Genomic DNA, 20,549 nt, shown 5'->3' on the forward strand with positions numbered 1-20,549 from the left:
ACTCCAGTCGAATAACTGTGCTTAGGGGGCTGAAGGGTAGTCGCGCTGTGCTGATTGCACAGTATTACCCCGGCCGGCACTGCCGGAGTTCCGAGAGGCCAGTACCTGTGCGGGTCAGTGGTTTCTGCTTTAGTTTCTTTTGGCTGCCTGCAGGCCTTGCTGGGTCTTGTGCACAGGACGGTGTTTTCGCCGATATTACACCAAAGTGGCGGCTGTTTGGGGCACGTTGAATGGTTGTGCAGCATTTTGTTTTATTTGCTGCGCTACAAGTTTAAATGCACAATCGCCATCACCTGTACCTTGCAAAACATAATTAGAGCGATTGCTATAGCAGGCGTCAGCTTTCACACACCAGCGGTCGGAGGGTGCAGGCAGCGAGGGCAACTGACCTATCTGTACTTAAAGTGGGGCAGGGCACCGTGGCCAAGACTGCAGAAAAGGGGCAATACAATTAATGAATGGATCCAGGAAAGTGCTTCCTTGCCTGGACGCTCAAGAGATGTTTTTTTTAACAGTACATTGCTCGAGCAGGTTTAGCTGCACCTTCCTGAACACCTTGTCCGGCAGTAACTAGACCAATTATACATTAATAGCTGCACATGGACAGCTGTGCTTGTGTCCCGAACGGGGTGCTAAAGTCAGCCAGGGTCGATGGTAGCTTAAGGCGCCCTTTCACCCTCCAGGGAAGCCTGCACAGGGGCTCTGGATCTATAAGGCCTCTTGGTGCTATTAGCATACAGAGGAAGTTTTATAAAGTGTCAGTCCAAACGTCTGGGGTAGTGGAAGTAACATCATGCACGCTTTGATCCCAAATGATGCCACATGGCTAACCCGTTTTACCACTGTTACCTTTTGAGTGAGGAAAGAGGAAGAAAAAGTTTACTAGAGAGGAAAATGGAAAATGAGACAATGGGAAGGAGGGAAAAAGCAAGAAAGAGGATAAAAGGGGAGAAGGAAGGAAAGAAAGAACATGAACCACACATTCACAAAACTGTATTTTATGAGGATTATCCGTGAGCTACTGCTTTTTACTAGGTTAGTGCCCTTCCATTTCTACCACTTTACAGCAGTTTTAAGATCTGAGTTTTTCGTTGCCCAAATGGGTGTAATGTCTGTTATTTATATGTTTAGCAGTTCTTCATTGCTTGATTTTGCTTGCGAGAAAGTGTCACTCATAGTCGTTGAATGTCACTCATAATTACACTGCAATTATGAAAATGTCACACATTAGCAATCGGAAACCTTGGCAGCTATGGTACTGTGCATTCACGAGTTAGACCCAGTACCGGCTTGCACAGATATGAGCAGGGAGGCGGGGTGGTGGAAGCCGACAGATTACGGGTTAAGTAATATTACATTTTATTTTTTTATTTTACAGAGTTTTATATAGCGCAAACTTGACCCGAATCGGATATCATACAGAGTTTTATATAGCGCGGACTTGACCCGAATCGGGTATCAGAGTGCTTTACATAGCACCAGTTGCATTACATGAAGACTTATTCATTTTTTGTTAGGCACGGGGAGATTAAATTATTTGCCTAGAATCACAGGATGTTCAGCGTCATTGCCGAGACGCGAGCCCATGCGGTAAGTCGTGAGGGGGTGACGCCATAAGTTACCCGCACCGGGTGATACCAACCTTAGTGACGCCACTGCCGCACAGTGCCTGTCACGTTGTGCATTGAAGTGCGCAATGTGCATTTTTAGCATTGCGGCGGGCGGTGCTGTTAAAAATGCAGGATGCGCCCGCCAGTGTGGCGGGCGCATCCTGATGGCCCCCACGGGACCACCGCCCTTATGGCGGACGGTCCCGTTTTACGACGGGATGGTGGGCGGTGCCCTAGGTGTCCGCCCTTCCAGCAGATGTCAAAGGGTGCACAGTCTAAATATCGAATTTTTTATATTGATATACAGAAATATCAAGTTGATAATATCAACATTGGGAAATATCGATGTTTTGTATATCGATGTAAAAAATATCGATTTGATGTATTTTTTGAAATATCAATGTAAGTAATATCGATAGGAAAAATATCGACATGTAATAATATCGTTTTTGCCTGTTTTTTAAAACTTTTTATAGTTAGTGTAAAGTATTACATTTTGTTCAAAAATGTGTATAATGATTTTTATTTTTAAGTTTTTTTAGGAGCGGGATGTTGCGTTTATAGGGGATAAGGGTGGGTAGTGTTTTAAAACAGTAAAATTGAAATTAAAAATTATTATATTAAATTATGAAATGTATTAATTAAAGTTTTAAATTTCAAAATAATTTTTAGGAGTGGGATGTTGAGTTTATAGGGGATAAGGGTAGGTAGTGTTTTAAAAATATTAATGTAAATGTAATTTTTTTTTATTTATTTGGAAAATTAATTTATGAAATTTTGAATTTCAAAATAATTTTTAGGAGCGGGATGTTGGGTTTATCAGGGATAAGGGTGGGGAGCGTATTAAAAATGTTAATGTACATTTTTTAAAATTTATTAGGAAAATTTATTTATGAAATTTCAAATTTTAAAATAATATTCAGGAGCGCGATGTTGGGTTTATAGGGGATAAGGGTGGGGAGTGTTTTAAAAATATTAATTTAAATTAAAAAAAATTTACAATTTATTTGGAAAATTAATTTATGAAATTTCGAATTTCAAAATAATTTTTAGGAGTGGGATGTTGGGTTTATAGGGGATAAGGGTAGGTACTGTTTAAAAAAAGTTACATTAAAATTCGAAATTATTGAAATTAAATTATGAAATTTATTAATTAAAGTTTTGAATTTAAAAATAATTTTTAGGAGCGGGATGTGGGGTTATAGAGGATAGGCGTGGGCAGTGTTTTAAAATAATCAAATCTAAAATAAATTAAAATGTAAAAATGTAAATGTTAATTGCAAAATTAATTTATTAGATTTCAAATTTAAAATATATTTTAGGAGTGGGATGTGTTTTTAGGGGATAAGGGTGGGGAGTGTTTTAAAAATTAAAAATTCAAATTTTAATTTTTTTAATTAAATTATGAAATTTATTTATAACATTTTAAATTTAATTTTATATTTTAGGAGTGGGATGTTGGGTTTATAGAGATAAGGGTGGGGAGTGTTTTAAAAAATGGTAATTGAATGTAACATTTTTTATTAAATTAGGAAATGTAATAATTATAACTTGAAATGTATTATTTAAATTATGAATTACATTGTGTGTTTATAGGGGATAAGGGTGTGAAGTGTTTTAAAAAAATATATATATGTTATATTTTTATTTTATTTTCAAAATGTATTAAAAAATGTAATTGTTTATGTTCAGTCTGCAGCACCTACCCTAATTAAATTTAGAGTGGAGTGAGAATAGTACATTAATTAGGGTCACTGTCCAGCACCTACCCCAATTTAATTTAGACTGGAGTGGGAATAGTAAATTAATTAGGGTCAGTGTCCAGCACCTACCCCAATTTAATTTAGACTGGAGTGGGAATATTAAATTATTTAGGTTCAGTGTCCACCACCTACCCCAATTTAATTTAGACTGGAGTGGGAATATTAAATTAATGATGTTTAGGGGCCGATTCCGATTTGGTAAAACCCCTTACAAATAGCCGTACGGAGCATATTTCCCGTACGAATCGTACCCTGAAACGTCTCCGTACGTACGATGAAGTACGATTTGGATCCAACACAGATCTCCGTACGATTCGTACCAAAAACCATACAACTGAAATATACGTTCGACTTGTATCCGGAAAAGGCATTACGCGACGCCCGTACGTAAAGAAGCAGCAGTTTCCGGCCCAGCAAGTATGATTCGTCCCTGTGACACTCCGTACGACCCTTTTTCTACGAGAACTCAAAACGTCCGTAAAAGCAGAGTCCGGCCCGAACCCCATCCCTGGTACGCCACATACACGCCATGAACCTCATCGTCCGTGTCATCCCAGTCCTGTACGCCTACGACCTGGTGCACAGAAATCGATGACGGCTCAAATGGTGAGCACAACGTACCGCAACAACGAAAGTGTACTTGTACGGTGCGTCTTACACACACGCGTATAGCACCATTGCAATAGTGATACGATGCGCACACACGCCAGGAATGTTGGGGTACGGTGCGTTTCACGCGCTTGCGTATGGCACCATGACAATAGTGATACGATGCGCACACACGCCATGAATGTTGGGGTACGGTGCGTTTCACGCGCTCTTGTATGGCACCCTTACAGTAGTGATCCGATGCGCACACACGCCATGAATGATGGGGTACGGTGCATTTCACGCGCTCGCGTATGACACCATGACAATTGTGATACGAGGCAAACACACGCCATCAACCCCATGTGCCCAACAGTATGGGGGTGGGTGCACATGACTCCCAGCAGTGCCCAGACATATGAGGGGTGGGTGCACAGGACTCCCAGCAGTGTCCAACAGTATGGGGATGGGTGCACAGTACTCCCAGCAGTGCCCAGACATATGAGTGGTAGGTGCATATGACTCCCAGCAGTGCCCAGACATATGAGGGGTGGGTCCACATGACTCCCAGCAGTGCCCAACAGTATGGGGGTGGGTGCACATGAGTCCCAGCAGTGCCCAGACATATGAGGGGTGGGAGCACAGGACTCCCAGCAGTGCCCAACAGTATGGGGTGGGCGCACAGGACTCCCAGTAGTGCCCAACAGTATGGGGGTGGGTGCACAGGACTCCCAGCAGTGCCTGACAGTATGGGGGTGGGTGCACAGGATTCCCAGCAGTGCCCAGACATATGAGGGGTGGGTGCACATGACACCCAGCAGTACCCAGACATATGTGGAGTGGGTGCACAGGACTCCCAGCACTGCCCAACAGTATGGGGGTGGGTGCACAGTACTCCTAGCAGTGCCCAGGGGTATGGGGATGGGTGCACAGGACTCCCAGCAGTGCCCAACAGTATGGGGGTGGGTGGATATGACTCCCAGCAGTGCCCAGAAATATGAGGGGTGGGTGCACATAAGTCCCAGCAGTGCCCAACAGTATGGGGTGGGTGCACAGGACTTCCAGCAGTGCCCAGACATATGGGTGGTGGGTGCACATGACTCCCAGCAGTGCCCAGATATATGAGAGGTGGGTGCACATGACTCCCACAAGTACCCAACAGTATGGGGGTGGGTGCACAGGACTCCCAGCAGTGCCCAACAGTATGGGGGTGGGTGGATATGACTCCCAGCAGTGTCCAACAGTATGGGGGTGGGTGCACAGGACTCCCAGCAGTGCCCAGACATATGAGTGGTGGGTGCACATGACTCCCATGCAGTGCCCAGACATATGAGTGGTGGGTGCACATGAGTCCCAGCAGTGCCCAGACATATGAGGGGTGGGTGCCCATGACTCCCATCAGTGCCCAACAGTATGGGGGTGGGTGTACATGACTCCCAGCAGTGCCCAGACATATGAGTGGTGGGTGCACATGACTTCCAGAAGTGCCCAGACATATGAGGGGTGGGTGCACATGACTCCCAGCAGTGCCCAACAGTATGGGGTGGGTGCACAGGACTCCCAGCAGTGCCCAACAGTATAGGGGTGGGTGGATATGACTCCCAGCAGTGCCCACCAGTATGGGGGTGGGTGCACAAGACTCCCATCAGTGCCCAGACATATGAGGGGTGGGTGCACAGGACTCCCAGCAGTGCCCAAAAGTATGGGGGTGGGTGCATATGACTCCCAGCAGTGCCCAGACGTATGAGGGGTGGGCGCACAAGACTCCCAGCAGTGCCGAACAGTATGGGGTGGGTGCACAGGACTCCCAGCAGTGCCTAACAGTATGGGGGTACATCATCATCAGCATACCACAACTACATGGGGGTATGTGCACATCCCTAACTTGTCACTATAATGATAGGGCCAGAGCAACACATCACTTACAGCAGTGTCCGACTCCCTGGAGGATGGATTACTGTCACACACTGTGTGACACACCACATGTGGGTGTGAAGTCAAATTCCACATGCATACCCACCCATGGAGGCTGCAGGCGAAATACACACCCTAACATCATGACACAAGTCATGTACCAGCCCACCAAAGAGAGAGAGCGAAAGGGAACACACACGTCACGTACATCCCAGGGCTGATATGAATGTCCAGGTGGAGGTCAGACCACCAAGATGTAGTCTCTCATGGAAGGAATAGGGTTGAAACCCCTTAGATACAAAGCATTAAATTGTGAGTCATGTGCCCAAATACCTTGCATAACAATTCCCAACATAGGGGTAGACTGTGATAACATACATGCATAGTGGTAAGAAGGGTGAATGTGTCCATGAAGGCATTTGTACATGCTCAAAACACAAGCACAGTGAGTTTTAAGCATGGCACAGATGAATGAGCATGAGCCATCTGTGAGCAGGCATGGCCATTGTTAAAGGGAACCGTCACCAAAAAATGAAATGTGCACACATGTCAGCACAACAATTGTGCAACTGTCTGCAGTGAAGATCTCAGGTGTCACAGAGGAAGGAACACTCCTTGGGACAATATCCCTAGCCAAACTTAACCCACACAACCAATGATTAATTGCAGAGACATTTTGATGGCACACAGATACCATGGTTCACCTCATGACCATCAACCAAAAACATCTTTCAGAACCCCAAAACATTACCATGACACCAACTCCAGGGCCCTCTTCACCAACATAAAGTACCTGAAATGCAATAGTGTTGAACGTAAATTAAAAGCCTTTATTCAGCATGAACAAAAAATAATTGCAAAAATGAGTCTCTGCTCGAATAAGGCTAATGGCCAGTCCAGACAATAGTCCTACTAGGGGACGTTGGTTAGGCCGTCTACCCCAACTTGCCTGCACATGGATCTGTTAATGGAATGTGGACCCTTAGGGGGCATCATGGGAGGCAGGACCAGGCACCGCAGGGTCAGGAGTGGTACGGGTAGGTGGGGTGGGTGCAGGGGCGGACACATCCTCCTCAGTGCAGTGTGCAGCGCCAAAGGTGGACTCATACTCAGCGCTGCACACTGCAGCCAGTTCGGCCAGCCCAACCCCTACACCAGAGGACACAATTGGAGTGGAGGTAGAGGGCTTTGAGGGTTGCGCACTGTGACTATGGCTGCGTGTATGTGGTCTATGCCCAGTCCCCTTGGGTGTGCCTACAGCCCCCTGAGTTTGCATGCCAGGAGGTGTGCGCTTCGACTTTTGTGGGGGTGTTATGCCTTGGTCTGTTGTAGTGCATGATGGTGTCTTCCTGCGGGTGCGTTGGAGAGGTTTGGGAGTGGGGATTGTTGATGGGTCCGAAGGAGGGGGGGGGGCGCGGACCGCTGCAGGAGGGAAACTGCTGCCGTCAGTGAGGAGTCCATGGACTGCATTAACCGACGTTGGTCAGACATCGTAGCTGACATGCCCTCCATGAACGACAACAACTGTGTTAGGATTTGAGTGTGGCCATGGAGGACATTCAGCATTGATGTCTGACCAACCTGAATCTGGCGGAGTAAGTCCACAGACTCCGCACTAAGGGCAGCAGGGGAGACAGGGGCAGGGGCTGTGGTTCCGGGGCCGAAGGAGACATGGGGGGCTGCACGGACAGAAGGGACCGGAGCAACTGGGAGGGTGGAGATGGTTCTGGAGGAGGGGGGGACAGACACAGCGATGCTGCCAGGTGTTGTGGCGCATTCCCCCTCCTCCTGGGAGTCAGAAGCGGATCAATCAATCAATCAATCAATCAATCATAACATTTGTATAGCGCACTACTCACCCGGAAGGGTCTCAAGGCGCTTGGGGGAAGGGGTCCGCTATTGCTTGAACAGCCAGGTCTTGAGTTGTCTCCTGAAGGCGAGATGGTCCTGGGTCAGCCGAAGGTGGATGGGGAGGGAGTTCCATGTCTTGGCCGCCAGGTAGGAGAAGGATCTTCCTCCGGTGGTGGCTCTTCGGATGCGTGGTACGGCGGCGAGGGCGAGGCTTGTAGAACGTAGCTGGCGGGTGGGCGTGTAGAAGGTCAGGCGGTCGTTGAGGTACTTGGGGCCCAGGTCGTGGAGAGACTTGTCTGCGTGGGTGAGGAGCCTGAACGTGATCCTCTTGCTGACGGGGAGCCAGTGCAGGTCCCTCAGGTGGCCGGAGATGTGGCTGCGTCGGGGGATGTCCAGGATGAGTCGGGCGGAGGCGTTCTGGATGCGTTGGAGTCTTTTCTGTAGCTTGGCTGTGGTTCCAGCGTAGAGGGTGTTTTCGTAGTCCAGTCGGCTGGTGACGAGTGCCTGGGTGACCGTCTTCCTGGTTTCGGTCGGGATCCATCGGAAGATCTTGCGGAGCATGCGTAGGGTGTTGAAGCATGATGAGGAGACGGAGTTGACTTGTCTGGTCATCGAGAGGGAGGAGTCCAGGATGAAGCCCAGGTTGCGTGCGTGGTCTGTTGGCTTGGGAGTGGTGCCCAGGGCGGGGGGCCACCAGGAGTTGTCCCAGGCGGAGGGCGATGGTCCCAGGATGAGGACTTCCGTCTTGTCTGAGTTCAGTTTCAGGTGGCTGTTCTTCATCCACTCGGCGACGTCTTTCATCCCTTCGTGTAGGCTCGTTCTGGCGGTGGCGGGGTCTCTGGTGAGGGAGAGGATCAGTTGGTTGTCGTCGGCGTAGGAGATGATCTTGAGGTTGTGTTGCCGTGCTATGGCTGCAAGAGGTCTCATGTAGACGTTGAAGAGGGTGGGGCTGAGTGATGATCCTTGCGGTACGCCGCAGATGACTTCGGTGGCCTCGGATCTAAACGGGGGGAGGCGGACTCTCTGTGTTCTTCCGGCGAGGAACAAGATGATCCACTCCAGTGCCTTCTCTTGGATACCGATGTTGCTGAGGCGTTGAACTAGGGTGCGGTGGCAGACAGTGTCGAACGCTGCAGAGAGGTCCAGGAGGATGAGGGCCGCTGTTTCCCCGTTGTCGAGCAGGGTTCTGATGTCATCGGTGGCTGCGATGAGGGCGGTCTCGGTGCTGTGGTTGGCTCGGAAACCAGACTGCGAGGGGTCGAGGGATCCGTTTGTCTCAAGGAAGACGGCAAGCTGTCTGTTGGCGGTCTTCTCGATGACTTTGGCAGGAAAAGGGAGGAGCGAGATGGGGCGGAAGTTCTTGAGGTCGTTGGGGTCCGCTGTTGGTTTCTTCAGTAGGGCGCTGAGCTCGGCATGCTTCCAGCTCTCCGGGAAGGTGGCGGTGTTGAAGGAGGTGTTGACGACGTCCCGGAGTTGGGGTGCGATGATGGAGTCAGCCTTGTTGAAGACGTGGTGGGGGCAGGGGTCGGTTGGAGATCCGGAGTGGATGGTGTTCATCGTGCGGGCTGTGTCTTCGGTGGTCACCGTGGTCCAGGTGCGGAGGGTGGCGGTGGGGGGCGTTGGTTCGACGGTTGGGTGCGTGGATGGTGCGCCGAAGCTGTTGTGGATGTTGGCTATCTTGCGGTGGAAGAACGAGGTGAGAGAGTCGCAGAGATCTTGTGAAGGAGTGATGTCGTTGTTGCCGGTGCTGGGGTTGGAGAACTCCTTGAAGATGCTGAAGAGTTCCTTGCTGTCGTGGGCGTTGTTGTCCAGTCGTTCCTTCAGTGATTTCTTCTTGGTGGTGCGGATAAGCTGGTGGTGCTTGCGGGTGGCGTGTTTGAGGGCGGTCATGTTGTCTGAGGTCTGGTCGAGGAGCCAGGCTTTCTCTAGGGTGCGGCAGTTCTTCTTGGAGTCCTTGAGTTCGTCAGTGAACCAGGAGGCTTTCTTGCTTCTGGGTCTGCTGGGAGGGTTCTTCAGTGGCGCGAGGTCGTCGGCGCAGGCGGTCAGCCACTGTGTGAAGTTGCGGGCTGCTTCGTTGGGGTCCGTTGTGCTGGCGGGTGGGTTCTGGCTGAGGGAGGTGGTGAGCTGCTTGGCGGTGATCTTGCTCCAGCTTCTGTGAGGAACCTGTTGTGGGTGGTGGTGGTTCTTTTGAAGCTGAAGTGGACGCAGCTGTGGTCGGTCCAGTGAAGTCCGGTGGAGTGGCTGAAGGTGATGTGCTTGCTGGATGAGAAGACGGGATCAAGTGTGTGGCCGGAGTAGTGGGTGGGGGTGTTGACCAGTTGCTTGAGTCCGAGGTTGGCGAGGTTGTCCAGCAGGGCGGCGGTGTTGCGGTCCTTGTTGTTCTCCAGGTGGAAGTTGAGGTCCCCTAGGAGGATGTAGTCAGCGGAGGGGAGGGCGTGCGGGCTGATGAAGTCCGTGATGTCTTCGCTGAATTGTGTGCGTGGTCCTGGGGGATCTGTAGACAAGGGTGCCTCTGAGGGTCGTCTTTGGGTCGGTGTGTATCTGGAAGTGGAGGTGCTCGGCGGCGGAGAAGGTGTCGTTGGAGTCGGTCGTGATGCGGATGGTGTTCTTGTGTACGATGGCGATGCCTCCTCCAGTCTGGTTGACGCGGTCTCTCCGGGTGATCTTGTATCCGTCTGGGATGGCGATGGCGATGTCGGGTGCAGAGGAGGATCCGTCTGCGCGGTAGGATGTGTTGCCTTCCAAGAGGTCTGCAGTCTGACTCTCCTCACCCTCTGTGCCACTGGCTCCCTCCGACTCCTCAGCGCTGGTGGCACTGTGGCTGGGTCACTCCTCCAGGTCTGTGCAGCTGTCTCCTCCTGTCTCTGTTGATGATGCTGTGGGCAAGGAGAAGAAACAGAAATGCATCAGTCACCTGTACACATCTGACACATGAGTACAAAATCAGTAGGTCACACTGGAAATCATGGCATGCTTCATGAGTAACAGCCATATAACTCTGCACATATTTGAGCCTTGTACTACCCAGTTGGTATAGACACAATGCTACTTGGACACAATGATCCAAAGAACACACCAGGCCACAACTTGAATGAGAATTACACAGAGAAGCTAGTGTTTGTTTACAGGAGAGCAGATCAATACAATGAAGTGATGCCACCTCAAGTTCACAAAGAAATAAACAGTAGTGGTGCCCCTCAAGGCAAACTAACCCACCTCACTCCCCAAGGTGACACCACACTGCGAGCCCTGTAAGTACATTTGGCAAAAAATGTATGTAACTAAATGTTGGCATCTTGGGACTCACCATACTTGACACAATCGACATGTATTGAATGTGTTAATTCGCCATCTTGTGAAGAGAACACGTATGTGCCTGCATGAAAGATGTCTCACAATGAAATGGACACAAACAACATTTACACATTCATTGAAACAGCTGACACCCTTTAAGATAAAACACTGTAAGAAACAAATGGTGTTGCAGATCTGCCATATACATGGTCCAACGGAGGTCTTGATGTCTTGACACTCATTAGTTTGTACAATTGACAACAAAGGAGTTTCAAGACCTCAAGACCACTGTGGGGACATGTATATGGAGATCAAGGCACACCAATAATCACTAACACTGGCCTCTTGAAAAAGGTGCCAGCTTCTTTAAATAAAGTTGAAATGTCGTTTTGTGTGCACTACCTTGTGAGACAACTATCATGCAGGCACATAAGTGTCCTTTACACAATTCATCAGATTAACACATTCTAAACATGAACAACTTTTAACAAGTGTTGTGAGTGCCAAGGTACAATCATTTATGTGACACAACTTGAAATATGTTGGTCCTCACATGGGCATCCATTCCCTGATGACACAGTTGCTTGCACATAAAACCTACTGGCTATCGTGTGGAGTGGCACACATGTCCCAACTCTAGACAATGCTTAGGCTATTGGGCCAGCAATTGTGATGAACAAAATCATTGCTGCATTGTGGACACACCGTTATCCCCAGGCAAAATGTCAACACAGAAGTGTGCACACTAAGACAAAACAATGTTACATCTGAACTACATACATGTGGCAACAATGCAGTGCTTAATTTGTGCCGGTGCTATCCGGTGCTTAGCACCGGCACTTAATTGACAGGGTCGGGTCTATCTCGCCCGTGCATCCAGTAGTCATTGATGTTTCTTAACATTTTATTTACCGCTGTGTACTCGGCGTGCGTGTCAATCATTTGCAGCAGCAGGTCACAGGAGCGACGGTTAAGACTGTTGCTACGTGTGAGATCATGAGTCATGACTAAAAAACAAACACACTTCTTTACTTGACAACTTTTCTTAATTAGCTGCCTGCGCGCCCTGCCACGTTGCCGTCCAAATTACCAAGAGAGAAGATTCAGAATGCAAACAATACATTACTGGTGATGAGCGCGCGCTTGTGATCGACGTCATGGCGGCCGGGCCACAGGCCGCCCTTCTTCTTGGTTGGTTGGTGGTCACTGGTTAAGTAAAGTTCTTAAATCACAATGGCACAGTCTGGTTACACACTTAAGTGAAGTTCTTAATTCACACTGCAGTGACTGAGCACAACAGTAAGTGAGCTTGAAGCTGGTGGGCGAGCCGCAGCAGTATTGTCACACACACTGATTTATTGGGGCGCCAGGCCAGGGGCGGGCTATAAAGTTCTGAGAGTGTTCTGATAGGGGGTAGGGGCCGCTGTACGTGCAGCACGCTCATATTTTTTGGCATCACATGACCACGGGCGCCACCGCCGCCACGCCCCAGCATAACCCACCGTGCCCGCAGCCAGCTAACGAGGAGGGTAACGGTTGGTAGCAAACTAAAAGCAAACAGCAGCAGCGCACCAGGCCGGCCGGGCCGCCTAATCTAAAATATTCACTGAGCCTCCCGCCCACCACGAGTAAATAGGTAAGAGATTGCAATAAAACAGTGAAATAAACTACTGAGTGAGAGTGAGGTGACCTAGGCTAAGCCAACTGCACTGCGTATCTACGTACTACTAACTAACTACTTCAACTTGCCATTCGAATACCAGGCAGAACTACTGAATCGTGCAAAAAGAAAAAACAACGCTGTATTTTACTGTACTAATAGTGTCATGGATGTGACTCACTTGAGTGAGGCGGCGGCCGGTCCGGTAGTTGTAAGATCAAGATCACTGTCGGGGGGGGGGGCGAGGCAGCTCCATCCATAGTACTGATTAATTGGATTAGGATGGATGATCGATGCCGAATCTGATGCAAATGTTGTTGAATGAAATTCAGATTGACTGTCTGAACTAGGCAAGGCCCACCACCCGTACCTTAGCGGTATAGTCATGCTGGTGCCGCACTGAGTACTGTACTGGTGGTCTGGCTGCGCTGATGTGGGTTAATTTAAGACTAATAAACGTTTTAGGCCCTGCTGCTGCCCTAGCCAGGTGGCAGGCCTGTACCCGCCCAGCCGCTCTCTGACGTGGTACTTGTCGAAACATGGTGGCTGGAGGGCTGGTGGTGGCCTGGTGCACACAGCCGATCGATCCCGAGCATGGTAATGGTGGCACTGGTTTCACTTTCTTTCTCTCGGGTGCGGCATTCAGGGGCGGCGTTGTCGCTCGCAACGAACAGTGTGTGCGAAATGATTCATGCAAAATCATGTAATCATCATGTATTACTTTATATTGATTGCCACGGGACCGGGTTCGGGTGGGGGGGTGGGGGTGGGGGGGATGGCTGAGCTCATTTTTCTTGGGCAATGCATGCACTATCAGCACCACCTGCTTTTAGAACTGCCGGTGCTGGGAGTGGAGTGGAAGTACTGGACCCGTCCCAGTTAAAGCCTTGGGCAATAGGTATAAAAGGTAACAATAACATGCCCCTGCATGACCTGCAGCACTGTCATGTGATGTGACTTGACGAGTGAGGCCGGGTCTGGTTGTAAGATCACCGGCGTGGGTGGGGGCGGGGGAGAGGCAGCAGCTCCACTCCATCCATACTGAGATTAGAATAGGATGTCCCGCTCCCGCCGAATCCGATGTAAATAATGCTGCAGCCTGCAATTGAAAGTCAGACTCACTGAAAGACCTTCAGAATTGTGCAGGGAGAGCACGCTGGGCCACAAAGGTGGAAACAACTACAAATTATACTTGTCTTCTGGAGAGACATCTGTTGCCAAGTGTTTTACCTGATGCCAAGCAGGGCACAGACCACCAGCCTCTGCTTGTCCCCCTTAAACTGTTTTCTCAGAGTTTGCCGCGAGACAGTCAGCCTGCACCATCCCGAGAAAAACAAAAAAGCAGGGCATTTGGTATTCTGCACCAGCTAAGTATGGGACACAGTCACAGACACCTCAATTGCAGCTGCGGGGCACAGAGATCGGGAATGTTGGAGACACTCTATATAGCAATCAAGGCAGCAGAATTCTGGTCCAGTGACGTGACACTTTCTGCTGAGACCTGTGTGTGACCTGCTGGCTCCACCTGAATTCTGGCAAGGCTGACTGAAACCTTAATCATTGTATGGATGAACTAGGTACCTTTTGAGTGCAATATTCCAAACACCTACTCAGCAGTGCAATCTAGAGTAGAAACACGTGCTATACATTTAAAAAAGACATTTGAAAACAAGAGCTAGAAACTGGAATGCATGAATAAAATGCATATGTGGCATGGTTTTGCAAACTGAATGAATGAGAAAGATATAAAACACAGCTCTGTAGACTGAATGAAATACAGATGTGGTGAGGGCCCGGCCTTCAAATTAATTGGACGAAATTCACTTTAGCTAGGCTTTGGAGTTCGAGTGAACAAATAAAACGCTTACAATGCAAACATCTGCTGACAGATGGAATGTTTAAATAACATTTTTGATCAGAATGAACAGCGTTCAATAGCTAGCTTAGTTTGTGCTACTTAAGTACATATAAATATATGAAATACATATAGAGCAAAGCTCTGAAAAATGAGTGAATAAATACAATTCTTGTGTAGTAGTATGGTTCTACAAACCGACCCAAATACTGTACAGCACGGCACTGCATAAAGAGTATGTAAAAGTTGTATCTTTTTGAACTCATAGACTCAGTCAATGCATAGACTCTCTATGAAAAAGGGCACACCCGCCTATCCCAGTATTGTCCTTTAGCTCAAATCAGCACATAGAGCACTGTGATTGTCCTTTTTCAATGTATTAGGGATCTCAGCTAATTTATTCCAAACTTGTGCTTTAAATGCACTTTTGATTGAATCTTTTTCAAAATGTTCACAGGGCAGGGGAACCTCCTATCAAAACCTTATTATGAGGAAGGCTCCTCTCTTGCTGAAAATCATTTGTCTTTTCGAAGTGCCAGTTGAGGATGTGGGCGGAGCCAATGGAGGAAGTGGGTGGAGCCAGAGAAAAGTATGTGTGGCCTCCAACAAAGATTTGAGCACCTGCACTTCAAATTTTACAAATTAAGTACTGCAACAATGTATGAGCCTGAATCATGTCTGGAACAAAATTACATAGGCTGCCAAGCCCCAACTGAAATCACTGGCCACCATCACAGGGGCAGTGCATGGTGAATCATTGTTCAGCCAATTCTCACCCACAGGTCAGACCTGGCAAGGCTAAATCAGGCAGGCCCATGTAGCCCTCTCCTGCACAACACCCCCATCCCTCAGTCAATGTGATTGATACAGCTCAAGAAGTGAGACCTCTGAATCAGGGTAACAAAAACTGAGCAGCAACAATTCCAAAAGTAACCCAAGCTCACCTCGTGGGGCTGACGATACATATTTGTGACAAACAACCATCAACAGATTGTTGTGAATAGGCACACAGGCACTGCCCAGTGTGAGTATGCACAAGCCAAATCTTGTATCCCTGTCCAGTGGACACATGTAGCAGACACAGGAAAAATACAAACTATGCCAGGGACCAATGCCACAGAGGCAGACCCATGCTGAACCCACATAGAATGGGCACAGTGTTGGATGACACACATGATTAGGAGGCCAGGGTGTCTCAGGGGACTGTAGTGGGCACACTGATCCGCGGGAGTGGAATGAGCTGACTGTAACATGAGCAACCGTCATGGCACTATGCATATCTCCCACTGATGTACATCATGTCTGTGAACACAACATAGGTCATGCATGCTGCAAGGGTGTGCAGTGGAAACCTCACACTCCTATGTTGAGATTCATCATCAGTGCAAACAAATATCAAGCCCAAACACAGTGCACAGGTCATGGCACAGGCAAGGTCCCAACACATATCACAGACCACCCTCCCACATGATGCGGAAATCAACGTGCAGTCTTATTTTCTTGCACCCTGGATGAACATGTGCAAATGTGATTACACACAGACCAGGGGACACATGTTAAGGAGGGGAAGGGATGACAATGAGCACCAGGTGACTATGGGGAACCAAAAACACACTGCACATATAACCTGTCTGACCAGACACCCCAACTGTGGCCAGGCTTCAGAGCACCTCAAAAAGCAGGTGACACACGACACAACAAACAGCCATGTACCTACCCCCTCCTTGCTGCTGTCTCTCCTGCAACTGCCTATCGAGGTCTGGAAACATGACCACCAGGACCAGGAGCATGTGGGGGGTGAGGTGACGGCTGCCGCCATGCCGGCGTGGAGGTTCCAGCTTCAGCTGGACCCGGGCGATACGCCGGGTCCAGCACCGGATGTCTTGCCACCTCTTCTGCACATTGCGCAGCCGCCGGCGATGGCCCCCCGCAGACCTGACGGCCCAGACAATGTCCATCCTGATTTCCCCCTTCTCGTAGGCAGTTACCTGTCAGGAAGACAAAGTGAAACAACATAACTACACCTGCTCCATGTCCCAGAGACACACACTTGCACACCATTGATAATGTGAACAGGGCATAGGATGCTGCCAGGACTTGCATCATTGTCCATGTGAATTTGGCCTGTGGGAAAGCCACAATGCACTAAATGGCATTGAAAGACAACAGATGGCGTAACGGGTGCAACACACTCACTGATCATGGCACACACTGGGCAACGCATGCAGCAGCAGGGTGTGGGACTGCATGTGCCAAGCAGTCACATATCCCACTCCACAGTAGAACCCTAAGCAGACCAGACAGACACACCCTGGCACAGATCACTCGCCTGTCACTGACAACTGCGGATACAACCCTCACTTTGCACATGTGCCACTTGACAATGGGGTGTCACAGGTGTCATGCTAGCTTTGCAAGTCAGGTACACAGCACTGCTTACTTGTCACATCAGATGGCTAGAGCTGCTGCATACGCCATGTAGCAGTGGTGCAACACATCACATACACACTCACCCAGATGACAAGGCACATTTACACACTTCAATGTCCATGAGGTTAAACACATCATTTGGACAATCTCAACACAGGTACCCTCAAGTCATAAATATCTGTGAGTACAGTCACCTGTCACTCTGGGGGGAACACTGTTCCACCTCAGGACATTTGGGAATAACGCCACCAAGGTCTGGCATGGCTGAATGTGTCATTCACTATGCAGTGAATGTCACAGTAAGCACAATGCAAGTGAGGAGTGAACACACATGAACTACATCATGCTCTGCATGAGAGACACCACCATGTACACCCCCTGGGACTCACTCAAAACCACATTGCATGTCTGTCCCACCTATACACAATGCCTGTTGAGACACTCACACAACAGGTGCACAGTCAAAGGTAGTGGAGTCAGCACTCACCTGCTCCCCTGGTCTCCCATACAGCTTGCTGTACTGTGGTAGGAGGCTATCCAGCAGGGCCTGGTTTTCCTCCTCAGTGAAAGCTGGGGCCCTCTCCATAGTACGAGCCATGAAATGCCAGAGGATGCAGAGACAGCAGCAGTGTGGTCCACTCCAATGTTGTGCAGGCAAGTGCCCTCCCAGGGGTTCTTGCTGCCTTAAATCAGTGCTGATGAGGGCTTTTGGTTTGAGGAGTACAGAGTGATAGGTCAGATTCGTTTGCATCGTACGATTCCTCCAATCCCTTTAAACATCCAGGTCTGACACGCATTCGCATCGTTCAAAATTTGAGCTTCAGCTCCACAATCATTTTGCAACATTGTATTTTTTTGCCCAACTGACTTTTGCAGGGCACCTGTAGCACACACTCAAATCTCAGTATCCATGACACCCAGGATGCATTCAGGGTCTTCTACTCGTCCCCTATGTGTCCCCTAAGTGATTCTGAGATACACACGTGTACAGTGCATTTCACGCGCTCGCGTATGGCACCATTGCAATAGTGAGACGATGCTCACACACGCCCGGAATGTAAGGGTACAGTGCACTCGCGTATGGCAGGATTACAATAGTGAGACGATGCGCACACTTGCCCGGAATGTAGGGGTACGGTGTACTCGCGTATGGCATGATTACAATAGTGAGATGATGCGCACACACGCCCGGAATGTAGGGGTACGATGCTGTGAATGCAGGGGTACGGTGCGTTTCACTCGCTGATGCCAATGCAGGGGTACGGTGCGTTTCACACGCTGTTGTGAATGCAGAGGTATGGTGCACTTCACACGCTGATGCCAATGCAGGGATACGGTGAGTTTCACATGCTGTTGTGAATGCAGGGGTACGGTGCATTTCACACGGTGCGTTACACACGCTGATGCCAATGCAGGGGTACGGTGTGTTTCACACGCTGTTGTGAATGAAGGGGTACGGTGCATTTCACATGGTGCATTGCACATGCTGATGCCAAAGCAGCGGTACGGTGCGTTTCACACGCTGATGCCAATGCAGGGGTACGGTGCGTTTCACACGCTGTTGTGAATGCAGGGGTACGGTGCGTTTCACACGCTGATACCAATGCAAGGGTACGGTGCATTTCACATGCTGTTGTGAATGCAGGGGTACGGTGCGTTTCACACGGTGCGTTACACACGCTGATGCCAATGCAGGGGTACGATGCGTTTCACACGCTGTTGTGAATGCAGGGCTACGGTGCGTGTCACACGCTGCATTACACACGCTGATGCCGATGCAGGCGTATGGTGCATTTCACACGTTCTTGTGAATGCACGGGTACGGCGCACTACACGCGCTGATGCCAATGCAGGGGTACGGTGCGTTTCACACGCTGTTATGAATGCAGGGGTACGATGCGTTTCACACAGTGCATTACACACGCTGATGCCAATGCAGGGGTACGGTGCGTTTCACTCGCTGTTGTGAATGTAGGGGTAAAGGTGCATTTCACACGGTGCGTTACACACGCTGATGCCAATGCAGGGGTACGGTGCGTTTCACACACTGTTGTGAATGCAGGGGTACAGTGCGTTTCACACGGTACATTACACACGCTGATGCCAATGCAGGGGTACGGTGCGTTTCACACGCTGTTGTGAATGTAAGGGTACGGTGCATTTCACATGGTGCATTGCACATGCTGATGCCAATGCAGGGGTACGGTGCATTTCACAGGCTGTTGTGAATGCAGGGGTACGGTGCATTTCACACAGTGCGTTACATACGCTGATGCCAATGCAGGGGTACGATGCGTTTCACACGCTGTTGTGAATGTAGGGGTACGGTGCATTTCACATGGTGCATTGCACATGCTGACGCCAATGCAGTGGTACGGTGCGTTTCACATGCTGATGCCAATGCAGGGGTACGGTGCGTTTCACATGCTATTGTGAATGTAGGGGTAAGGTGCGTTTCACACGCTGATACCAATGCAGGGATACGGTGCGTTTCACATGCTGTTGTGAATGCAGGGGTACGGTGTGCTCGCGTATGGCATGATTACAATAGTGAGATGATGCGCACACACGCCCGGAATGTAGGGGTACGGTGCTGTGAATGCAGGGGTACGGTGCGTTTCACACGCTGATGCCAATGCAGGGGTATGGTGCGTTTCACACGCTGTTGTGAATGCAGAGGTATGGTGCACTTCACACGATGATGCCAATGCAGGGGTACGGTGCATTTCACATGCTGTTGTGAATGCAGGGGTACGGTGCATTTCACACGGTGCGTTACACACGCTGATGCCAATACAGGGGTACGGTGCATTTCACACGCTGTTGTGAATGTAGGGGTACGGTGCATTTCACATGGTGCATTGCACATGCTGATGCCAATGCAGCGGTACGGTGCGTTTCACACGCTGATGCCAATGCAGGGGTACGGTGCGTTTCACATGCTGTTGTGAATGCAGGGGTACGGTGCATTTCACACGGTGCGTTACATACGCTGATGCCAATGCAGGGGTACGATGCGTTTCACGCGCTGTTGTCAATGTAGGGGTACGGTGCATTGCACATGCTGATGCCAATGCAGCGGTACGGTGCGTTTCACATGCTGATGCCAATGCAGGGGTACGGTGCGTTTCACACGCTATTGTGAATGCAGGGGTACGGTGCGTTTCACATGCTGATACCAATGCAAGGGTACGGTGCATTTCACAAGCTGTTGTGAATGCAGGGGTACGGTGCGTTTCACACGGTGCGTTACACACGCTGATGCCAATGCAGGGGTACGATGCGTTTCACACGCTGTTGTGAATGCAGGGCTACGGTGCGTGTCACACGCGGCATTACACACGCTGATGCCGATGCAGGCGTATGGTGCATTTCACACGTTGTTGTGAATGCACGGATACGGCGCACTACACGCGCTGATGCCAATGCAGGGGTACGGTGCGTTTCACATGCTGGTATGAATGCAGGGGTACGATGCGTTTCACACAGTGCATTACACCCACTGATACCCATGCGGGGGTACGGTGCGTTTCACATGCTGTTGTGAATGCAGGGGTACGGTGTGCTCGCGTATGGCATGATTA

Source organism: Lissotriton helveticus, chromosome 6 (genome assembly GCF_964261635.1).
Source record: "Lissotriton helveticus chromosome 6, aLisHel1.1, whole genome shotgun sequence".
In the NCBI taxonomy this organism is placed as follows: Eukaryota; Metazoa; Chordata; class Amphibia; order Caudata; family Salamandridae; genus Lissotriton; species Lissotriton helveticus.